The sequence below is a fragment of the Panulirus ornatus genome, chromosome 9 (assembly GCF_036320965.1).
Source record: "Panulirus ornatus isolate Po-2019 chromosome 9, ASM3632096v1, whole genome shotgun sequence".
Taxonomy (NCBI): domain Eukaryota; kingdom Metazoa; phylum Arthropoda; class Malacostraca; order Decapoda; family Palinuridae; genus Panulirus; species Panulirus ornatus.
Window position 1 is genome coordinate 10271157 of NC_092232.1, and position 25164 is coordinate 10296320.

A 25164-nucleotide genomic window follows, 5' to 3' on the forward strand; every position below is an offset into this window, starting at 1 on the left:
GTCAGTACTCACGGCACGATAGGCAGTAATCACGGCACGATAGCCGCTCCTCCCGGCGCAAGAACTTGGGGGTTTAAGTTTAGCCGGCAACCCAAGAGTTTTGATGGAGGCGTGAAGCGAGGCAGTGTAATTACTGAACACGGTCGTACACGACTCTCTCACACGACGGTACGACCCCTGGGCACGACGGCACCATCTATAGGTACGATTTTTCGATGCTCAGGTACGATTAACTTGGTCTTTGGGCTGATCCGTATAGGTCAGGTCATAGATTAACTTTATCATCCCCAAAAGGTCATACCAGCACACCAGAAATCACCACGACCTTATCTGCTACTGGACATGGCCAGGAAAGGATGACCTTTGACCCCATCAGTGCCACGGTACACACAGTTGACCTTAACTACCTCTTGCAATACGACCTCACGCAGTGTTGTCTCCACTGATAGAAACGGATGACCCTTGACCCCGCCAGTGCCGCGGTACACACCGTTGACCTGACCTACCTCTTGCAATACAATCTCACGCAATGTTGTCTCCACTGATTATTTCTCTCTCTCTCTCTCTCTCTCTCTCTCTCTCTCTCTCTCTCTCTCTCTCTCTCTCTCTCTCTCTCTCCCTCTCTCTCTCTCTCTCTCTCTCTCTCTCTCCCCAATGCCCGACCTTCCCCACCTCCTTTGATGGCTCTCTCGTTCCACCACACACAGTACGTACGTACACTACACGAATAATTGACATCAACGTATCTTGGGAGCCCTACGTTATACAGGCAGCTAAGTCTACCTTTAAGTGAAAATGGTACAAAGCTGCAGGTAGATAAATCTACCTTTAAGAGAGCCTGGTGGCTTTGTAGAGAGGCCGAAAATTCTACTCTTCTCAACAGTTGCCCTGATGAAACAAAAGACTGGGAAGGTTGTAGTTCTACATATCATTAACTGAAGATCCGAATCCAAAGTCATCCTCTGTACCATTTCCTCTAATCTGACCTCAACCATAGTTCCACCTTCTCTGCTCCAGAAAAGTCGGTTCTCTTTTCTTATTCTACAGCTATTACTCCGGTTTCCTCTCCCTCTTTTTACTGGCTAATTATGTGCGCCCCGCCAGCTGGCTAGACTAGTAATACTCGGGACATTGATGCGTCCCGTCATATTAATCCGCTGATAACTCGAGGGTGAGTTGGTAAAACTCGAGGTTGAGCCATTTTGATGTCTGTTATTATTTTTCTTTTTTTTGCCAACACCGCTCATTCTTGGAACTCTTTTTTTACCTTCTCTTGTCTAATGTCTTAACAGTTGCGACAGCTGTTCCATTGCCACAAAGCAAGTTTTATTTTTTTCGACATTTCTGAAGCGGATATATTTGTGTTTTTTTCTATCTTTACCTCCCCTTACCTCTTTATCTTTTTTGTCACTTTATCTTTATTCTATTTATTTGATTTACGGTTCTTTGTCTGCAACCGGAGCTTGTTACGTGACACAGAAATACTTTAAAACATTCTTTTATTCCTGGTAAGTTGTCTGAAAGACACCACGAATAATATTCCGAAAACTATTCCGTTCTATTGTTCAGGATGATCAACGATTGTGTGATGTGTCCTTGGAGTCCAGAGCGCCCGCCAGGGGAGGAGGTGGGTGGTAAGGCTAGATCTCACTCCAAGGTCGTGGTTATCCTCATCACAGGCTATCAGCCGACCAGCAACAACAACAACAAGGGACAAGCCAGGCAACTTGTTATCTTGCTATCTTGGTTGAGATACGGAGGGGGGTAAGGAGGAGGAGGAGGAGGAGGAGGAGGAGAAGAAGAAGAAGAAGAAGAAGAAGAAGAAGAAGAAGAAGAAGAAGAAGAAGAAGGAGGAGGAGGAGGAGGAAGGGAGGAGGAGGAGGAGGAGGAGGAGGAGGAGGAGGAGGAGGAGAAGAAGAAGAAGAAGAAGAAGAAGAAGAAGAAGAAGGAGGAGGAGGAAGGGAGGAGGAGGAGGAGGAGAAGAAGAAGAAGAAGAAGAAGAAGAAGGAAGAAGAAGAAGGAGAAGGAGAAGAAGAAGAAGAAGAGGAATTACGTGGAGGGGGTCCCTTTTCTCTTGAGAATAAACTTTTGAGGTGTGAAATCTGAATCTGAAAGAGAAAGAAGAAAAAACAAGACGAGTACATCTTTACGAGTATCTACCATATTTAGTCGTGAGAGAGAGAGAGAGAGAGAGAGAGAGAGAGAGAGAGAGAGAGAGAGAGAGAGAGAGGTTAATAAGTTAGTGAGACAGTGAAGAAGAAAGAAAGACAAGGAAAGGGAGAGACGTCTATAGAACGGAGAGAGGGAACGGTAAACCACGAGACATGGGAGGGTAGAAGGATAGCGAAAGGGTTAAGAATAGAGAATAGCTAGCCACCATCGACCAGGTTTTGCCCAGTGGGCGAGGCTGAGTGTGCTGTCCTCATAACGTAATGAGAGACTGACCCATCTGGTGGCAGCAGCAGGGTCCGTTATATTCCTGCTTTCGACCTCAGACCTTTGCCTTCAACGACACCCACACCTTCTCCCCACTTTACCCCAGCCAGGCACCGCCCCCCCCCCTTGCCCCACACTGGGCACCAGCCACTCATCTCCCCCCCCCCCCATCACCCCAGGCCAGCTACCCGACCCCCCACCAGCCCATGCGGGTCAGCCAGCCACATGATAAACAACTCCCTCAGACAGCGCCTGGTCGGTGGGTGTAAACACGGACATGGGCGCCGTTGGCAGGAGCCACTAGGACAGAGGGGCCCCAAAGTGCTGGTGCTCGAGTGAATGAAGTCGTAAGAGGCCTCGACCACCCTCCCTCAACCCTGCACCTCCCTGAACAGACCAAGCGTTATTCAGCCTTACGGACGAACGAAGTGTGGCTTATTCTAACACATTAGCTGCTTAGGATGTTATTTGGGCTAGGATTATTTTTGTGGCCCTCTCGTCGCCCCGACCTTGGCAGCTGGTGCCAGCTGTGTATTTTTACGTTTGTTTTTACCTCTATATACATCAGCTTGTGAGTTATCGGGACGTTAAGTATGCGCGAAGTCGTGCCAGCAACAATTTAATTTCATATGTATTTAATTTTCCTATATATAAACCATTGCGTCAAATCATGTGTACCACTTCTAGAAGTATACAGAACTGAAACCCGTTTCTCTACCGAGCCACAGGCATCCTGATTGGAGGAGGCGAGCCTCACACCATCAACTAATGCCTTGATTGGCTGGTAAAGTGGGTGAAGGTCGGCGTCAGACTCAAAGGGAAGTGGAGGGGTAGGGTAGTCCCGCAGGGCGCATTTTTCGTACCCACTTTCTTCTTGATGTTGACATTAGTCTCTCGCATTCCATGGGGGAGGAGGGGTTAAAAGCCTCTCTTGATTGGACTTCAAGTAAGGCGTAATAAGACGTCTAACGCTTCTGCTTTGTTCATTTACCTCCTTGAACTTTTGGGCACGACGGAGGAATCCTTGAGCGTCATGGTTCAGTCCTTGATTAAGCACGACGGTACGACCCTTGAGCACGAAGGTACAAACAACCCTTGGTATACGTTGGCGCATTCTTCCTAACCTGACCTGTACCGTCGTGTACTAAAGGTCGTACCATAGTGCTCTGGGTATACTTTCGTGCTCAGAGAATCAAAAGGTCACAAGACGGCCTTTCCTGAGGACAACTGTAAGATAGGTTTGGGTGAATTTAATCGGTTGTTAAAATTGTAAGTCCTTAATATAACTCCACAGAGATAATTAGACTGAAGTAGATTTTTGAGTGGGAAAGTGAGGGAGTGGATGGATCCCTTGTTCCCAGGATTCTTAGAGGTTGGATGGTGTGGAGGCGGTATGGATGGAGCCAGGAAGGAGGTGGTGTTTGCATAGGAAACACAAGAAAGGCTAAGAGCCAGTAAGGTCACCTTCACACAGTATTCAAGAAGGGGATGCATACACATAGCCTCCATAAAAGACTGCTGCTTCGGACAGTCCATTCAAGAGGAGAGGAAAGGTAAAGTTCAGACAGTAAAGACTTGTATTCCATACCCAGTCGAATGTGTTTTGGGGGAAAGATCTCGAGAGCTGCGACTAAAGAAACACCAAAATCTCCTCGAGCGGAGGACTGGAGGAGTCACCGTCCATGACTGTCTAGCACTGTCCATGACTGTCTAGCACCATCCATGACTGTCTAGCCCTGTTGATGATGGCTAGAATCGTCCATGACTGTCTAGCACCGTCTGTGACTGTGTAGCACCGGTAGACATTGCCTCGGAAAAGCCACATTGGAAATAGGGAAGAAGAGAATCGGATTCTGAGTGTTTAAACAAGTAAGAGTTTTTAAAGAATCTGGAGACACTTAACGGGAGAGCAATAGGGCGATAGCTGCAGGGGTTAATTCTGTCTCCTTTGTTTGAGATGGGCTGCACCAAGGCATGCTTCTGAAAACAGAAAAGTTTGGGATTTTAGACAAAGGCGAAAATAATAGACGAGCAAGGATCGTAGCCAGCTCAGAGGAATACCACTTAAGAACCCGAGGAGGCATGCCATCTGTGTCATACGCCATGCCCTCCTGAAGCTTGGGGGGGAAGTGCTCGGAAGATCCTGCGAAAGGAAAGTGCTAGAATGGGAATATGTTCAATGGGAGGGAGATGAAATACAGAATCATCCAAAGCAATCTAAGAGGAGAATGAGGCACCGAAATGTGCGATATTATCAGTTGGAGAGTTGGCTGTTGATTGGTCACGTCGGAAACGAAGAAGAGAGGTTAAATTACATTTAGTTACTGAAGATCCTTTTGGATAAGGACCAAATCAGGATTGGAAATGGAACCCCCACAAATTAGACTCTTTGTAATACACAAATAATAGTCACACACACACACACACACTCACACTCACACACACACACACCATACAAAAGATATATGATAGAGAAAGTTCAGAGATGGGGTAAACACAAATGTAGAACTCCCTCCCCAGACAGTAAAAATAGGCAAGTACGAATACTTAAGGAATGAAAGAGAAGACAAAGGAGGAGGAGGATGAGGAGAGGGAATGACCCCTCATAGTAAGAGACAAGAAACTAAAGCTTCAAGAATTTCTGGTGAGTTGTCTATTTGGATGGATCACAGGTGACGAGTGTAGCGAGAGAAAAACACCTGCTTGGTGGTACAAAGTACAAATCTCCCTCAGTGTTTTCAAAGAGACAGAACAAACTTATAATGAAACTTACGAAGGTACAGCTAGGTTGATGGTAGCAGTGATGAACGAACTGCTCAGACGTGGTAAAGTTCTGATCATGAGTAAAGTTCTGATCATGAACAAAGTTCTGATCATGAGTAAAGTTCTGATCATGAACAAAGTTTCGATCATGAATATAGTTCTGATCATGAATAAAGTTTCGATCATGAATAAAGTTCTGATTATGAGCAAAGTTCTGATCATGAACAAAGTTCTGATTATGAGCAAAGTTCTGATCATGATTAAAGTTCTGATCAGGAGTAAAGTTCTGATCATGAATATAGTTCTGATCATGAATAAAGTTCTGATCATGAATAAAGTTCTGATCATGAGTAAAGTTCTGATCATGAATATAGTTCTGATCATGAATAAAGTTCTGATTATGAGTAAAGTTCTGATCATGAATAAAGTTTGATCATGAATAAAGTTCTGATTATGAGTAAAGTTCTGATCATGAGTAAAGTTCTGATCATGAATAAAGTTTGATCATGAATAAAGTTCTGATCATGAGTAAAGTTCTGATCATGAATAAAGTTCTGATCATGAGTAAAGTTCTGATCATGAATAAAGTTTGATCATGAATAAAGTTCTGATTATGAGTAAAGTTCTGATCATGAGTAAAGTTCTGATCATGAACAAAGTTCTGATTATGAGTAAAGTTCTGATCATGAATAAAGTTTGATCATGAATAAAGTTCTGATCATGAGTAAAGTTCTGATCATGAGTAAAGTTCTGATCATGAATAAAGTTCTGATCATGAGTAAAGTTCTGATTATGAGTAAAGTTCTGATCATGAATAAAGTTTGATCATGAATAAAGTTCTGATCATGAGTAAAGTTCTGATCATGAATTAAGTTCTGATCATGAGTAAAGTTCTGATCATGAATATAATTCTGATCATGAGTAAAGTTCTGATCATGAATAAAGTTCTGATCATGAGTAAAGTTCTGATCATGAATTAAGTTCTGATCATGAGTAAAGTTCTGATCATGAGTAAAGTTCTGATCATGAGTAAAGTTCTGATCATGAGTAAAGTTCTGATCATGAATATAATTCTGATCATGAGTAAAGTTCTGATCATGAGTAAAGTTCTGATCATGAATATAATTCTGATCATGAATATAATTCTGATCATGAATATAATTCTGATCATGAATTACGTTCTGATCATGAGTAAAGTTCTGATCATGAGTAAAGTTCTGATCATGAATATAATTCTGATCATGAGTAAAGTTCTGATCATGAATAAAGTTCTGATCATGAATAAAGTTCTGATCATGAATAAAGTTTCGATCATGAATAAAGTTCTGATCATGAGTAAAGTTCTGATCATGAATATAATTCTGATCATGAGTAAAGTTCTGATCATGAGTAAAGTTCTGATCATGAATAAAGTTCTGATCATGAATAAAGTTCTGATCATGAGTAAAGTTCTGATCATGAGTAAAGTTCTGATCATGAATATAATTCTGATCATGAGTAAAGTTCTGATCATGAGTAAAGTTCTGATCATGAATAAAGTTCTGATCATGAATAAAGTTCTGATCATGAGTAAAGTTCTGATCATGAGTAAAGTTCTGATCATGAATATAATTCTGATCATGAGTAAAGTTCTGATCATGAGTAAAGTTCTGATCATGAATAAAGTTCTGATCATGAGTAAAGTTCTGATCATGAATATAATTCTGATCATGAGTAAAGTTCTGATCATGAGTAAAGTTCTGATCATGAATATAATTCTGATCATGAGTAAAGTTCTGATCATGAGAAATTGCAAGTATTGAGAAATTAGTGGGAAGAAAAGAGAACATGGATTCACGTGGAGGTAGCAAAACACGGAGATACAAATTCTTATAAAGTGTACAGAAAAAAATAATCATAATGTCACTAATTACATTAGAATCAGAGAGCCTAACTCATCATCAGTATTACACCTCACCTTTACATATGACAAGATGGAGGACTTGTGAAACACTGAAACTGTCATATGAAACATAAAGTTGATTAATAAAGGGTTTTAAAGCCTTTATTTGAAACATAAAGTTGATTAGTAAAGGGTTTAATGCTGTTGTTTGAAACAAAGTTGATTACTGAAAGGTTTTAAAGCCTTTATTTGAAACATAAAGTTGATTAATAAAGGGTTTAACGCTGTTACTTGAAACATAATGTTGATTATTGAATGGTTTTAAAGCTTTTCTTTGAAACAAAGTTGTTTAATAAAGTGTTTAAAGCTGTTATTTGAAGCACAGAGTTTATTATCGATGGGTTTCAGTCTATTCAAGGTTCAAGGTTATACTGAAGTCTGTCCATTTGCGTTCAGGCAGTGTATGGAAACATTGGACAGGCTGCTCGAAATGCTCTGTTTAATTTTCTTAAGAGGATCAGATAACTCCATGAAACTCCTTCCCAGGTATCTCTTACAAGCGTGATGATGTGTAAAAAGCTGGAAAAAGAAGAAGTTAATCAAAACATATTCTGTAGAGTGACAGATTGAGTTGTTTCGTACACAGAAGATATAGATAAGGTGGATTGTGTGGTTTATCTACGACCAGAAGGCGTTTGTCATCGTACCACAAAGGAGACTCATGGTAAAGAAGCTCGACTCTATGTCTGTGGCAGGTATAAGGAGGAAGACTCCTTCAATGGGTTCGAATGTACGTAAATGGAAGCGACTTTGTTTTGTTTTTTTTAGTTTCAATGTATTTATTGTCTAGATATATAAACAAAGCAACAGAGGATGCGTGTCGGACGAGACTACGGTGGGTGGTTTGGGGTAACTAATGGCGTGTCGCAGGGCTGGGTTTTAGGGCCTTTTTTTTTTTTTTATGTCAGCTGAGACGCTACGGGCAACTAAATGCCCTTAGTCAAGGCCATCTCTAACGCAGTTGTCGCGACCAGGATTCGAACCTATGTGATTGACCTCGGGCGGCCCATGCAACGCTGACCACAACACCACGGAGATCGTTCTTCAGTTGCCCAAAGAACTGGGTTCATCGTTGACAATGTTGGCGGATAATGTTCAAGTAATGGGAGAAGCGAAGAGCGACGAAGGACTACATCCTCTTTCAAAAGCGATTTGAACAGGCTCAAAGAGTTTGTCAGCCACAATGGTTCATCATGAAGTTTAAGCCAAGCAAGGGCGAAGTGATGATGATGGAACAGAGTTGGGAGGAGGCCTCGATATGGCTTGTCATCTGCCGGGACACAGCCTACTAGAATCTGTACGTCAAAGGGATTTCAAGGATTGACATAGTGTCACTATCTATTTCCAGAAAAGCCTAGTCTGAGGCGGATCATGTTGGTCTATTTTATGATCACATTTTTTTTGCACGTAAAGATATGTTAAGTAAACTGTATACAACTCCAACAAACACAAAGAAGATGGAAAAGGTCTAGAGGAGAGCAGCAAACATGGTACCTGAAATAAAGAGACCAGAGTCACACACACAGAGAGAAATTAGAGGCTGCAGTGTTGCCCACCGTGGAGAAAAGAAGAATCAGGCGTGACTTGATCAAAAATCAATTTGACAGTGAAGAGTACTTCGAATGCTTCGAATGTATGATATTTCGGCATGAAATGGTGACCCCGAAGCAATCAGCTAACGTCTTCACTCACACTCCCTACAGTTATGGGAGCCCACAGAATTGCCAATTATTAAGGAGTGGCAAAATTCATAGGTAAATTGCAGGGGATCAGATTTTACAGTGCAAGACAACAGATTAAAAGTATTTGTGCGACGTGTTCTACAGTTTAAAAAAAACACAGATTTACACTTTAGATTAAAAATCAATAAAAAATATTCATTTTTAATTTCGTTTAAGTTTTGCTTCAAGTAGCCATACCAGTGTTGGAGCAGTTACGCTCTAAAAATCAAATTACAATTACGTATACTCCAACCCTGGCCATGACCATGCATATGCCGTATGTTCATGTTATTATGTATAAAATGTAGCCATGTGCCGGCTCAAGCCCCTTCCTGCCCTCGCCTATGACCATAAAGACAGTAATGGCAAGATTTTATCGATATAAAAATAATCTTGCCTGCGAACTAAGCCTGCTCTATCTAGCCACCCCCTGCGGGAGGCAAATAAAGTCAGGCTTGCGGCGTAGAAGAGGCGCACAGCTGCGCACTTCATGCACAAAGCCAACCCAGTTTTCGCTGCGAGATGTGCTTTGTGTTTTGACTGGTTCTCCAGGTCGCTACACTATCAAGCGGTCGAGAATAAGAAATCCTGCTCTGAATTTTGTCGTTTAAGATTTTGAAGGGTACCTTTTCTCCCCTTTTGAGTTTGTTTGAAATAGGTAATACTCCAAGATAGTTTTAAAGAAAGAACAATTAAGAACCAGTAAAGATTGTACCGCGCAAATAATGTCCTGAAAAAAAAATGGTATAGTAGTATAGAGTGTAGGAACCCTGACTAGCTTGCTTCGCCTCAGTCGGTCAGTCATTTAATACCAGCCATATTTAAATGTTAATTACATAAAGAATATTCTCAGTAGGTAAAGAGTGCTGATTATTCTTTTCATCTCACTGCTAAGATAAGGTTATATTTCTTGATGCAGATGTGGTAAATAAGATTAAAAAGAGCGCCGTTCCTAAGCCGCTTTAGAGCGCAAAGTTACGATCCTCTTAAGGACGATGTACGACTCTTTGATGTGAGCAGGGAGGGGAGGCATACCACCTCCTGGACACCCTGTTGGGAGCGTCATGCCATCTAGTCACCCAGGGACAGTGCCAGGGACTGCCACCTGGCATGATGCCACCAGGCAAGAGGACCATCGTTAGGGTGTAACCGAACACGACAGTCGCCCTTTGAGCACAACGTGACGACCCTTGAACATGATGGCTTAGTCTTTCCCTTGCTTACCTGCCGTCTCATCCTCCTGGAGTCCCCTCCTCCAGCGTCGTCCTACGCACTTGATCGTCCCATCAGTTCCCCCACGTCCACCACCTGGTCGTCCATTCACCCTTCCAGTCCATCACCTGGTCGTCCCTCAAACCTCCCAGTCCATCAGTATCCTACAGGCACCATTTGGTCTTCCCTTCACCCTATCCACATCCACCACCTGGTCATTCTGAGCTGTCGAGTCGTGCCTCATGGTCATACAATGCTAAATGAAAGTTGGTTCTTTGCACGAGAGAGGGGCAGAGTATATAAGTACCTAAAACAAGATTTTACCCAAATGCTGGATTAGCCCGTGGCAATGAGAGAGAGAGAGATAGATAGATTGTTAGATAGGTAGATGGATGAAGAGAGAGAGAGAGAGAGAGAGAGAGAGAGAGAGAGAGAGAGAGAGAGAGAGAGAGAGTACATTGTTAGTTGATAAATGAAGGGAACAATACAATTTCTGAAGCAAAGAAAGCAAGCAAGACTTTTCTTCAGTGATAGTCGATCTGTTCCTGGATCACTTTATAAATAAGCTAACTAGTCCCAGCTTACCCGGCATCGAACCCCCACCGAAAGCCAAGTCAGCTTCGGTGCACTGCCCTTGGAACGGGTTGTTCAACCTTGCAGTGACTGACTAAAGCTAATGACCGGGCCACCTGTCAAATATGGATTATGAGATACACTATGTAGTTCATCCTATAGTGGTTGGTACTTTTTGTCATTTACAGGTCTAAATGAAGCATTGGTATGGTTAAGCGCAGAAAGTATTAATGTTTGGAAATTATACGTACCCAACGCCATCTTTCCACTCCATATTGACGACGACTTGTTGATTTTGGCCTTGCGTTCGTAGAAGGTTCACAGTTCTGTGATTTTTTTTCCCATCAAAAATAATTTAAGTCAAGGGAAACGTGACCGAAAATTCATTATACTCCCTCTCCAACTGTTGTATATATATAGTTATACATATAAGATAGTTGCAGCAATATCGTAGATATTTAAGAAATCTTTAGTATCGAGCACGACTTGATTGCAGACTTCTCTTTGGCGAGTACTTCAGATTGTAAACAAAGTCGGGAGGGAGACCGCATGGACCCGTCGTCTGGATTATCAACGCTAAAACTGTGGCGTCACTTGAATGGTAACGCGACGGAACCACTAACGTCTACGCAGCTCTTTTGAGTACTCGTCCAGTGTTGCCAATGGGTAAGATTTCAGTTTTTGCACGAGGAAAAGCACTTTCAGGTCATAAACTGGTGCCGCTGGAACTTAACGGGTTGTGTATCTTCCTCTGACCTCTGCGAGGCCAGTTTCGCGGGGAATCTCAAGGGGGTATGAGCAATCGTAGGGTTATACACTTATTAAAAACTCGCATCGCTTTGTTATTGCCAGATACCCATCCATAAAGATATAGCATTGTCCGTTTCAAACTAATTCGAACACTACTAATTCAGGGTGTGTATTGTTTATATTTATGTTTACTCCACGAAGGTGCAGTTTCGTGATGTCACGCTCGTCCTTTCCGAAAATAGAGGGAAATTATTTCCCGGCGAGGTAGTAACGTACACAAAAATAACTTGCTTCAGCAGCTGTTTCTCATTGGTCGGCATCAGGCGGAGGTTTGGCTCAGCCAATGAGCAAGCTCTTCGTGTAGGAAGACTCGGGGGTGTGTCGTATTTGGCCTTGTAGTCTAGACTGGCGGAGATGTGTGTGTGTTTGGGGGGAGGAGGGGAATGCGGGAGGGGAGACAGAAAGAAAAACAAGAATTTATAAAAACACAAGAACACATTGCGGCCTACGAACTGGGACGAGTTGATTGTAACTTTGATTAGATTTTGTAACTTGTTGATTAGTTTTTCTCCGAGTGTACCACGATAGTGCAGCATATTTGATATTAGCTCCGGTACCGTTGGTTAGACATTGGACGGTGTGTGATAAACTGTCAAGGCCATGTACATGGCTTATGTAAGACACCACATACACACACACACACACACACACACACACACCCATACGATCTACTGTGACAGTGTTGGCAACAATTTGACTTTTTGACGTAGGGGAAGACTTAAGTACTGTTGACAGAAGGATGAGTAGCACAGACAAAACAAGCGAGTAATAAAGATAAAATTGAGCAGGATGTTAGTTCTGAAGGTCACAAGACAAGCTGATCTAGTTGGCGTGTCACGAAGGAATGTCAACATGTTTTGGTTCTTTCTCCGTACAAGATCTGGTCATGTGTTTTTTGTGAGAATCTCTGGAACTGCCGATGTTGATGAGGTAGGTGTAGGTAAAGTAGAACAAAGGAAAAGTAACCAGAAGGGTGTTGGTCCATGGAACACTTGTGGCCTCTGCAGTGAAGTGTAATTACTGGGAGGGAAATAAGAATTCGTGAAAATATATATTGCTAGGATTTGACAATTTCATTTTCAATCCAATACTCTTTGATAAAGGAACGGAATCCTAGTGCTATCGCTAGATACCCCAGTAGGGATTTGACTTATGCCATTAGCACTGGCAGAGGGAAAATTAAACACGATAAGTTTCCAAGCGCAATTTCGTGTAATAATCACATCAGGGGACTCAAGAGAGAAATATAACAGTCAGTTGATTCACAACGAAGAGACGTAGCTAGGACGCCATTTGGTAAACATGCGATACTCATCCTGTGGAGCGGTATCGCTGAAGGATTACAAGGGTCACAAAGGGTCTTTGTCAGACCCCCCCCTAGTGGGCTGATATTACATAGGGTGTTAAAAAAATTGTTCATTACATAAGCTTCGTTACATACATTGCATAGTCTCTCATATGGTAAACTTCACCGACTAGATGCGAAAAGTGGATATACTTTCAAAATTTCGGGTATCTTGTTATTGACAGTAAGGTGCTGGCATTTTTTTTTCAGGGTTTGTTTAGAAACCTTTAGCCACAAATTTTACAATTTAAGCGATTAACATCTTCAGGTAGGCCAGTGTGCCACTAGTCCCTAAAGCCTCTCCTTAAATGGCAATTACTTTCTTTTACGTTGGAGGCTTCAGTCACAGACAGAAGTCCACATTGAGGCCGGGCTTTGATTGAAATAGGTAGAGGTTAATGAAAAGGGAAAATAAGAAACAAGGGAAAGTATTAACGAATTTTTTAGGAAGTGCAAAACCTGCCTTTTGAAATGTGTTCGTTCACGGTTATTGGGAAAGACATGAGAGTGTAGAAAGTTTCAAAGCTTTGAGGTGTATGGAAAGGAACAGTTATCAAAACGACCCACCCTTGAGTTGCTAACAGCCACACAGTTATCCAGTAACGCAGCAGCTTGCTGAGTATTGCTTGATGTAACTAGTGGTGGGGGAACACAAGCAGCTAGCACCAAATACCTATATAAGTGAGAAAATGAGCCAACATTTCTGCGTAGTGCAAGAGGGTTAAGTGTTGAAATCAGCCTTGTAGAGTTTAATTGTCGTACCGCTTTCGACTCTGTCAAGCAAGTGCAGAGCTAGAACTACCCCAGGTGTGAGAGCAGTAATCCATACAAGAAGTGTTTTTAGAAGAAATTTCATATAAACAGGACTTCCATTTTCTTAGGGGCAGACTTAGCTATATCCGTAATGTGTGGTTTCCAAAATAGACTGGATGTTACAATCATTTGCCGGTGATTCTGGCACAAATCAGTCAGGTGCGTTAAGATACCAGTGCAACACACACACGATGGAAAGGAAGAACATACGGGAGATATATGTATAAAGACAGAGGATATACACACACAGGACAACTATGCATCGCAAGGCAGGTGATAGAGATACGTACAAGAAGTAGGAGCGTGCAAAAGAAGAGAAACAGAGACGAGGAAGTAAGGAGAAACAGTGGGAAGGTCTACTGACTAAAGATCGACAGTAAAGAAAATTTAGAAAGACGATAAGACTGAAAATAGTGAGGAAGTGGGAAGCCAGTTGGTCGAAAGATGACTCTATATACAATTATAGAAGAGAATACGGAAATGAGTTGGAAACAGAGGTATAAAGAAGGTTAGAGTAGTAAAGGATTGACAGAGAGAGAGAGAGAGAGAGAGAGAGAGAGACAAGTTTGTGAAGGACAGACTGATTAAGGAAAACACAAACATGGTAGCGAGAGATTTACAGATGGAGACTTAAAAAGTGGGGAACTTGGGATCGAAGGTGAGAGGGCTTTGGAAACCTCAAAAGGAGAACTGTACATAGAGAAAAAAAGGATTACTAAAAACGAACTATAAACAGCGGCTTAGCACGTTTTTATTTTAGATTTCAAATGCTTACTTTCAAGGGGAAAGAGACCCCAGTCCACAATACGGTGAAGTCACTTAAGCCTGAAACTCTTTTCCCCATTTACGCATTTTCTGCTTCGTAACTTTTTTTTTTCTTTTTCTTGACTCCCAAGAATTATATACCTCAAGAATTATTCACTTAAAACCCTGTCCCTCCAGCCAACAGTCAAGAAATACATTCATATCTTCATATTCAGCCAACAGGACACACGGAAGGAGAATATATGAAAGACACGAGAGGATAAGAATGAGAGTAAGACACTAGGGGATAAGAACGAGAATGAGAGAGACACAGAGGGAGACATACAGACAGAGCAACATGGGATTAAACACGGGAATCATATACTCATGGCCGGAGAACGATCTTGGCGTCGCTTGTGTAAGGCATGAGCCAAGGGTTTGTTCTTGCCAAGGACAGCAACAACAAGCGGGATACCCTGCCTCCTGCACCTGGCCGGACGCTGCCCAGAACCCCACCAGTGAAGGATGGATGCAACGCAGTCGGACGCTACCCAGAACCCCATCAGTGAAGGATGGATGCAACGCAGTCGGACGCTGCCAAGGACCCCACCATTGAAGGATGGATGTAAACCCACAATCATGGTACGAATCTCGGTAAAGTAACCACGTTAGTCCCTGAGGCAACCTTTTAGAGGTAACATGAAGGTATTCACGACTCCTGAGGGAAGAATGCTACGTGGATACTTAAGGCTCCCTCAGGATCACTTCATACTTTTAAGAAACATTGAGACTCTTAAGAGACACGGAAGGTCCATCTGCTTTCTTCTATCATGCTAAGTACATTTTTTTTAGCAGGGTATATCTGTGACAGAGGCTTTGATCACCTGGGGAAAAAAAGATGTTCTCGTCGACTCCAGGGTTCGAGCCAATGAACACAAGAGGACAAATGAGATAATGTAAAAAGTTACAAGGAAGTGGAAAACTTGAGTTCTAGAAAAGGAACTGGTGTCCTCTGCTCGAAGAGGCATGAGAACCTCAAGTTTAGCGGCGCAGAGGAAGAAACAGACATCGTAACACCCTTACCCTCGAGTGGCAGTAGTAATGCGACGTAGTCGCTTGGTAGGTCCTGCGTGGCCCTGCTAATGGCGGAGGCACGCAAGCACTCAACATCTCTTGCCAGATGATAATCCCAAACGTCCCAAGATGTCAGTGTCAACCCAGAATTCAAACTACCTTAAGGCTACTAATTAAGAATCCAGAAGTGCCCGAATAGATAATGCCTTTGCTCGTACGAGATGGAACCATTATGATTCGTGAACGAAATAACGTTTAAGTACTGTTCACCTGAAGCGTTATTTCAAGAGGAGTATCCTTCGCGTCATGAACGAGTTAAGTCCTGAATTCATTTTTTTATGAGCTTGATCAAGCTGGTAGTGAATAATGGGAGGGAAGGGGAGCTTGCACGGCGCTCTCTTCTCAGAGCTTTGCAAGAGATGATTTGGGTTACGCCATGAACTGGGATCCAGGCCAGGCCAGTGTACCACAGTGCCATGAGAATATGTGCTGTACAGTTCGGCAGTGGGTGGAACTGGAAGAAACGCAGTGGTTTCTCTCTCTCTCTCTCTCTCTCTCTCTCTCTCTCTCTGTTGCATGGATTGGATGAAGCTGTCGGCGCAAAGGACGGCATGAGCACCCCCACCACACCTGCTTCACCATTGGCCCGTGAGGAGCCATCAGTAAGCAGGATATTGTCATGCATGTTTAGCAGGCATCCTGTTTACTTGACCACTTGAAGGAGGTGAGGACTGGGCTGGCCAGTATGATAACGACAGTAGTCAAGTCTGTAGATAATGTGTATGGAACATTAGCGCCAATTTACATCTGGTGATATTGTAATGACGGCTCCTCACCCTGATGTGCATGTGGGTATCTTTTTTTCTCTCTCGTCAATACACTTTCGAAACATCGTACCTGAATAATGAACTTTGTGAAGTCTGATTTATTCCCGGGTTGCAAGGAGGAGACAGATATGGGATCTGTTCGCCTATAGAATCCGTTAACAGCCGGAATGCTCCCGTTCAAGGTTGAACTGCAAGTGTTTGTTACTCTCTTTCTTTGTTGAACTTCTTTAACACGATTGTACGACCTTTAGCTATGATAGCCTGATCTCTGACCTCATCCTTAGTGGACAGGTTCCAGGACGTGTTTAAGTAGGTTAAGTGTTCATATATTAGTTGTTTTCCTTTAAACAGAGAACCGTATCAAGCATAATGACTATAATTGTCTTCATTTCTCGAATGTATTGATGATAAGTTGGTAAATTTGAACCAGTATCGTTATTTCGTTATCTCATAGGTTGAATTATGTAAGATAATTTTTTGTGTGTGTGCTCTGTAGAGTTTAAGACATACATAGTAAACATCACATTATTGAATTGATATGATTTTTTTATGATCAAGGATTGTGTATCACGCATATGTAATACATTGATATGAGGGATTCATTTCAGCTTGATTAGTCGTAACCATATCATCTACATGGATGGAACATGATGAACACTCACCCACCTGTTGCTTAACCACGTTTGATTTTGATATTTAGTGAATTATGAATTAGTTTAGCTGTAACCCTACCCGTCAAATTGTGTTGCATCCTGTGGGCTTCACTTTACACTTTCGCAAGTTACTTTTATGACTGTAAGAAGGTCATGTACATGTATTATGTATTTCAGACTGTATTAGCCTTTCACATAATGATGCATCTATTGGACGAACATCTTATCCTGAAGTTGTGTAACGTCCCCTAAAGAGTATTTTGGGCTTTCTAAACCCGCTATGTTATCATCGGCTTGCGTTGTTTTGCCATGAGAAACATGTTTCCACTAGGGGCGCGGTGCTCCTGACGGAGGAGGGGAGAACGGTGTCCCTTTAAGAGTGACTTGTTTTCGGCAGCTTCATATAAGCGTAAAGGTCCTCTCGAAAGAGCGATATTACCTCAGGAGCCCAGTGTCCCGTCAGATGATCTGTGCCCACACCTCTACGAGAGCGACTTGTGTCCCATCAGAAGCGCTGTGGTTTTAGAAGCTCTTGTTGTACAATGTCCATTGCGGAAGTAACCTCTGGTGTTGGGGTCTGCCTCCTCCCATCCTCCGCCTCTGCCAAAATGAAACACCACCTCGTGTATTCCTGGGAGCTGGTTGTGAGACTCGAGGGTGTTGAGGCAGGAGGGTCTACCTCCTCCTAGCTCCGCCTCTGCCAAAATGAAACACCACCTCTTGTATACCCAAGAGCTCGTTGTGTGTACTCGGGTAGGTCACGGTGCCTACACCAGGCAACCAGAGACAAAGTCCACTGGCGAATGGCCGAGGGAAATCCGTATATCTTAAGCAGGAACGAATGTTTCGTGAATCGTGAATCTTGATTGGTAGATTTTAGTAAAGGGAGGAGGAGGAGGAGGGATGGGGAATGAATCACGTAACACATGGGTGCTACTACGGAGTATGGTGGAGAATTTGAACCGCGCAGCGAGTTTGCATGAGGGAGCAAGAATATGCAGGCAGGTGCAGGCGGAAAGTGTAGAGACAGCTGAGCTGATCAAACATGTAGTCTCACGGATGAACTCAGAAGGGGAGAGAGAGAGAGAAAAAAAAATAAGTCTCTCAGGTCTGTTTTAGTGGATGAAATGGACGGAGCGCATGGGAAAGTCTCTTAAGGAACACTGGCTTGTTGATGAAGCGGGGGGATCTAATGAGACCGCTGCTAACCAGTGCTTGGGAAAGCTCGTAAAAGAAAAAAAAAATACTCACGTGAGTGTTGAGTAGGGTCTGCCAACTCAGCCACCAGGCTCGGACCATCTTTAGAATCGAGACGTGGCTCCTTCGTAAGCTTAGTATGCGTGCGAGCGAAGACACGCCACACACACACACACACACACACACACACACACACACACACACACACACACACACACCTTGCATGAACCTTTGTTTTGAGACGGACTTAAGGGCGTTAGACTAACCAACTTGTGGCCAGAACACAACCGTAGAAGAATTGTTCATAAGGTCGATATTCTAACACCCCCCCACCCACCCCCCTTGACCGCCACAGTGCCACCCCCTCTCTCTCTCTCTCTCTCTCTCTCTCTCTCTCTCTCTCTCTCTCTCTCTCTCTCTCTCTCCCTTGACCACCAAGCTGTGACCCTTGAGTACGAGTCTAATACTCACGAGTATGACAGACAGGCCTTTAACCTGATCCCTCCTACGGGTCAGGTTAAGGGCCAGACCATGTGACTCTCAAGTGTCGTACCGTTGAGGTCCCGGGTGCTGGTATTACCTTCAAGTACCGAGCCATAATGGTACCATTGAAAGAAAAAGAAAAAAAAAAAAAAGATCGGGTATTAGATGAGAGTACGCTTCACCATTCGGTAAGGCTGACTGAAGGTGATCGGATCTGACGTGGTGTTGCAGGTAAGGCTGACTGAAGGTGAGAAAGAGTGTAAGTGAAATGCTGGAGATCATTGAGGAACCTTGGCTGGTAGGAACCTTGGTTCCTAGCCTCACCATGATATGTAAAACACACGAAAGGACACTCGGGACTTATTGTGTCTCATTACTCTACATGGTATCCGGGAATATTAGATCATGCGCATTACTCACCATAGGTTAATATATCTATTTCCTTCCCCCGGGAGTCCCTTTCTGTCCTTATGAGGCTCCTGCAGCACTCAGGAAGCTGGCCACGTCCACCGCTCGGGACCACAGGTCATAAGGTATCGTTATGCGAGAGTGTCTCATTGGTTGAAAGTGCAGATCAGGTGAGTCGTAGTTGCTCGCTCTCTTGTTTGTGGTCGATGATGCCTCGTGGGCATGATGGATCTTGGGATGTGCTGAAACGATGTTTGTTGTGATGGGTGATGTTGAGAGGGTAAACAGGAGAGTGAGCCGTGTGTGTCGATGTCCAGAGAGTAAACGGGAGAGTGAGCCGTGTGTGTCGATGTCCAGAGAGTAAACGGGAGAGTGAGCCGTGTGTGTCGATGTCCAGAGAGTAAACGGGAGAGTGAGCCGTGTGTGTCGATGTCCAGAGAGCAAACGGGAGAGTGAGCCGTGTGTGTCTGGAGAGTGTGATTTCTAATGGGTGTATATGTCTGGTGGGATGAAGTTTAATACAGAGTTTGGAGTCCGTTCGTTCAGTGCTTATTGGGTTATTTGTTTATCTGTATATTTATTTTTGGAAGGGGCGTGGAGATCTGTGATTGCAGCGCAGCGTTGAAGCTGAATGAGCGCCTGGAGAAGTGGGGGCCATGGTGTCTTTAGATAAGGGAGAACAAGGAGTGATGAAGTCCCACGAGCGGAATTCTCCCAGACGGATAATCAGTATAGGATTCTGTAGGATTCTCTCTGTGAGAAGGACTTAGGAAGTCGACATCGTACCCTCTTGTGTCACTAGATTCTCAGGGAGGGAGGGTAGATAAGGAGAAAAACTGTCTGATTGCATATATTAGAATAGCTCTCAAGTTTATGGATAAGGAAATGTTTCCCAAGCGGATCGTATCCTACATGAGGCCGGAGCTAGGATACGCATTGCTCAAGTTTGGTCACTGTTGTAAAGAAACACAGAGCTAATAGAGAAGGTCCAGAGGAGGGCTACAGAGATGATACCGTAAGAAGGAGAGAGAGCCAAGTCACAGCGAAAGGCAAGAGGCTTTGAATTTGCACTTCTTGGAAGATTGAAGAGTGAGGGATGACCTGACCCCAGCCTACAAATTCATGAAATATATTGATGATTTAGACGTTCAACAGTCCTTCGAGAGATATAGGGATAGAGCAAGCAGAGGACATAACATGAAATTAAGCAAGAAAGTAGAATAAAGAGGTGAAATGCCCGTATAGTATAACAGTGGTGGGTGAATGTAAGTAATTGAATGAATGAAGACATGGCTACTGCAGAGAGCGCTCATACATGAATGTAAGAAGTTGTATGATATTGTAGACGAGAGAGAGAGAGAGAGAGAGAGAGAGAGAGAGAGAGAGAGAGAGAGAGAGGGCGTAGGGGAGGCATGGGTGTAGAATTCCTTCTTCATACAGTGTATTCAGGTAGTGGGCCGTTTTGATAACTGTATCTTTTCCCTCCCCCTGCACTTTCATGTCTTTTCCAGTAACTCTGATCTGTCACATTTTAAAAGACAGGCTTCTCACTTCCTTCAGAATTCGTATATACTATCCCTTGTCTCTTCTGAACCTCCTCTGTATTTCAAGTAACGCTGTGACTTGATGTTCGTGACTGGAGCGAACCTCAAAAGTAAAAAAAAAAAGATACTAAAGTTAATAGAATGCAATAACAGAGAGAGAGAGAGAGAGAGAGAGAGAGAGAGAGAGAGAGAGAGAGAGTCATGCATCCTGCTTCTTGCCGTGCAAATAACCTACGCTTCACTCCAGTAGAGACACGGGTTAAGAGTAGCGTACCGATCAATCAGGCAGATGCGAATGCACGAAGGCAGAGTGTAAACGAATGCCAAGTGTTAAAAGGGGAAAGAGAAGGGCGCGCCCAGAGGTGAGACGATCACCTTACGTCATCACCACACTGTTTGTTTACTCGCTGTTGTGGTTCCTATGACTTCGCCATGGGGTAGGTATGCGATCACACTCACTGTGGGTGCCAAAGAGGGGACTAAAAAATCGTAAACCTTTACCTCCAGCTGCGAGACACAGGAAAACACGAGTCGTACTTTACGGTGTATGTGTGTTAGTCATGCGGAAAACCTCTGTCTGTGGTAACACTGGCTGGGTGGTGTATGGGATTAGATTGTGGTAACACTCGCTGGGTGGTGTATGGGATCAGCCTGTGGTAACACTGACTGGGTGTTGTAGGGGATCAGACTGTGGTAACACTTACTGGGTGTTGTAGGGGATCAGACTGTGGTAATACTGACTGGGTGGTATAGGGGATCAGGTGGAGTTAATTATATTGATAATCACTTGTAATAATATAGTTATCTTTGTTCGAATTGAACGGTTGCATCATCTGCTTTTGCGAATATTATCATTTTATGAAAATTGATAACTATTTCTAAACTTATGTGAGTCACATAGTGTTGCCTCACGCAACGCGCATATCCTGCACGTTGGTTGACATTATCTATCATATAGACCAATATAAAACCATATCTAGAGTATTTAAGCGCACTTCCCATTTTTCATAGTACGGTTAAGCCAGTTCTCTCTCTCTCTCTCTCTCTCTCTCTCTCTCTCTCTCTCTATATATATATATATATATATATATATATATATATATATATATATATATATATATATATATATATATATATATATATATAGCCCACGAACCACTGACCTTCAGGGATTCATAGAACTATTGCTTATCTAACTCATAAATCATAAAAAAGAGGGGGATTTTCATAGCATTATAGTAAGGATGGTTTATATATGGGTCAGGCGTGTTTACGTGATGGCGTTCTCTTGACCAGGAGCTGGCTCGTGGAAGCCGACGCGGAAGTTACGCGCAGCTTAGAACGTACGTCTGCTACGCCTGTGCGCGTGCGCGCGTGTATTGCTCCGGCAGGCTGGTCGGTTATATAACCGTCTCCGTAGATGCGGCGCAGCACGTACGCGCCAGACCCCCGCGTCACTAGTGAGAACTAGTGCAGCGTTGTTGGATAACCAAATGGGAATGTTACCTCGTAATGTACACAATATTGAATGTTACTGTTACATATTTTACGTCGTTTCCTGGAGAGTTTATTGTTTAAACGCCTCCTTCGAGCAAGGTTGATGTTAGAGTCGTGGGCTGCATATGTGAAAGTGTCGGCCATGGCATTGATGACATTCCCTTCCCTTTCGTCCCGTCTGTCCTCTTCCTCCTCACTCATGTAGGCAGAGGAAGGGAAGTGGAATGGGTTAGGAATGGAAAACTTCAGGAAATGGATTTTCGTTGTTGATAAAGATTAAATTTAAGGCCCAGTTATCAAGTTGCCGTATGAGATTTTCTTACATTAAATTGTTTGTGGACTAGTTTGTGTATGGTGAAGTGGAGGGAGATATACTCCTTAATATACTTCATTGGTTTGGTTTAGGTACGTACGCAAACGTCAAATACGCACAGAGGTATGGTATGTAGGCCTAGCATTTGACGAGTAAGATATGTGACGTCAGTTGTCCATACTCCATCGGACATGCGCACACCACAGCCCGTAACACATCCTTTTGTTCTATGAACCTTGAGTGCAGAGCGTACCGCCCAGAATCTCTTATCACAATTCACATATGACCACGGTCAGAGGACTTTAGTTAAACGAAATATTACCAAGAAACTGATCCAGTTATCTTGATCCTTATTCAAGAAATAGATTGAAAAGTCTCTTGCACCAGTTTTACACGTTTGGCTGCCCTAGCTAATGATCATGATAACTTTAAACTTGCTTTTCATTATAGTCATTTATAATATCGGTAGTAGTAACTTGGGGGATACAGTTAAACTTGATATTACGATGTGATGACTGTGTTTTCCGTACCAGGAATCTTCAAGTACGCCTGAACATGCAGTAGGTTGTAAGGCATGCACGAGATCGAGTTAATTGGAGTGATGTGATATATGAAGGGCAACGTGCTGTAATTGAACTAAACCAGGGCATACGAAGCGGCCGTGATGAAACACGGAAATGTTTGCGGGGCTATGATTTGGGTGCATTATACATTGTAACAACTAGATAAATGTTATGTTAGCAAATGAGGCCAATTTTTTTCCTGGTTATACATCGCTAACGCGGTAAACTGCGAATATAAAACAAAATTCGTATTATGTTAGGGACTGATTTTCATCTTATTTGCGATCATTGTATCAATAATTTATTCTATAAGATGTATTTATTTATCCATGAAATTATGTTGGGAATCATTTATGCAAAAATGTATCAAAAAAAAAAACTCCAGAGTCTTCAATCTACGAAAATGTCTGAGGAGCCTTCTAAATTTAGTTCTAGATGGAGTTGATTTAGCCTATCAAGATATTGTATTATGCAAAACGACAGCTTTTGTCCATGAGATGATGTGGCAACGCTTAGACGCCTGATGATTAGATGATTCTGCGTTCCGCGAGGCACGCAAGCCCCCAAGGCTTGGTCAAGCACTGATTTCAGAGGGAGTTTTAGTCCTTATATATATATATATCCCTGGGGATAGGGGAGAAAGAATACTTCCCACGTATTCCCTGCGTGTCGTAGAAGGCGACTAAAAGGGGAGGGAGCGGGGGGCTGGAAATCCTCCCCTCTCATTATTTTTTTTTTTTTTAATTTTCCAAAAGAAGGAACAGAGAAGGGGGCCAGGTGAGGATATTCCCTCAAAGGCCCAGTTCTCTGTTCTTAACGCTACCTCGCTAACGCGGGAAATGGCGAATAGTTTGAAAGAAAGAAATATATATATATATATATATATATATATATATATATATATATATATATATATATATATATATGACAGCTAGAGGCTGAGTGTGAACGAATGTGGCCTTTTTTTGTCTTTTTCTGGAGCCATTTCATGTGTGGCGGGGTGGCGACGGGAATGGGTGAAGGCAGCAGGTATGAATATATACATGTGTATATATGTATATGTCTGTTTATGTATATGTATGTATACATTGAAATATATATGTATTTATATGTGCGTGTGTGGGAGTTTGTGTATATTCATGTGTATGTGGGTGGGTTGGGCCATTCCTCCTGTGTTTCCTTGCGCTACCTCGCTGACGCGGGTGACGGCGAGTAAGTATAAATAACAATATATATATATATATATATATATATATATATATATATATATATATATATATATATATATATATATATATATATATGTGGATATGAGCGGATGTGGCCTATCTTCACCTGTTTCCTGGCGCTACCTCGCTGACGCAAGAGGTGGTGATGCTGTTTCCTGTGGGCTAGGGTGGCACCAAAAATGAATGAAGGCGAGCAAGTGTGATTATGTACATGTGTATATATATGTATGTATATGTCTATGTATATGTGTGTGTGTGTGTATATGAGTGGGTGGGCCGTTCTTCGTTTGTTTCTTGGCGCTACCTCGCTGACGCGGGAAGCGGCGATCAAGTATGAAATATGTATATATTATCCTTGCATAAGCCAGGTACCCATATATATCGAGCAACCTCTAGGGAGGGACGAACATTACACTCTAATGCCAATGACAGTAAACCTCCGACTCGCCTTGTGTGATGAACCGAAAATAGACTCGGAGGCAGCATTTCAATTATGGTTTTCAAAAAGACTTTTTGGCGTCGTAGATTTCTAGTTTGCAAAAAAAAAAAAATATTAACTGCTCTTCATTTCGGGGTCGAAAAAGCGTCATCGCCTTGAAGTGTTGGGTATTTTTTTTTTCTTTTTTTTTGTTCCTCCTCATGGCTATTCTTAGGTAAAGTAATTTCGTTGCTGTTCGTGGGTAGCATTGGATGTAATGAAGATGCGAAGTTAGTACATTATTTTGGGTTTTCTTGATTTGGAGGACGAAAGGAATGCTCGCGGTTCCTGAGCCTATGAGACTTTTCAAAACTGGGTTACGTTAATGATCAGCAGCCGACCAACACAGTTTTTTAAAATAGCTTCCTTGACCTTTAAATTACCTGGATGAGTTATTTTCTTAACCCACTCCGTTTCGTAAAAATACACTTCTTTTTTTGGTTCACTGGAAGCGTAACTCTTAGGGGAAAAAATAACATGGGGAGGGGGAAATCAGTTAGTGAAAGCTGCATGCGGAATATAATGGCCTCGCAACCCAC

At 42.8% G+C, this 25164-nt stretch overlaps 1 protein-coding gene and 1 long non-coding RNA gene across 4 annotated transcripts in view; one reads left to right on the forward strand and one right to left on the reverse strand.

Moving 5' to 3' along the window:
* LOC139750198 (uncharacterized) overlaps positions 1–25164 on the reverse strand; it is a 71107-nt gene that overhangs the window by 45701 nt on the left and 242 nt on the right. The window contains exon 1 of one of the 2 annotated variants that reach the window (XM_071664622.1): positions 10899–11229. The exons of the other annotated variant lie outside the window; for it this stretch is intronic. The gene's annotated coding sequence lies outside the window, so the exon portion shown is untranslated. Of the gene's footprint in view, positions 1–10898; positions 11230–25164 lie in introns of those variants that run through there. 2 annotated transcript variants of the gene reach the window in all.
* Positions 1–25164, forward strand: part of LOC139750200 (uncharacterized) — a 139723-nt gene that overhangs the window by 5889 nt on the left and 108670 nt on the right. The window contains exon 1 of one of the 2 annotated variants that reach the window (XR_011713102.1): positions 11183–11313. The exons of the other annotated variant lie outside the window; for it this stretch is intronic. This is a non-coding gene — a long non-coding RNA (uncharacterized lncRNA). Of the gene's footprint in view, positions 1–11182; positions 11314–25164 lie in introns of those variants that run through there. 2 annotated transcript variants of the gene reach the window in all.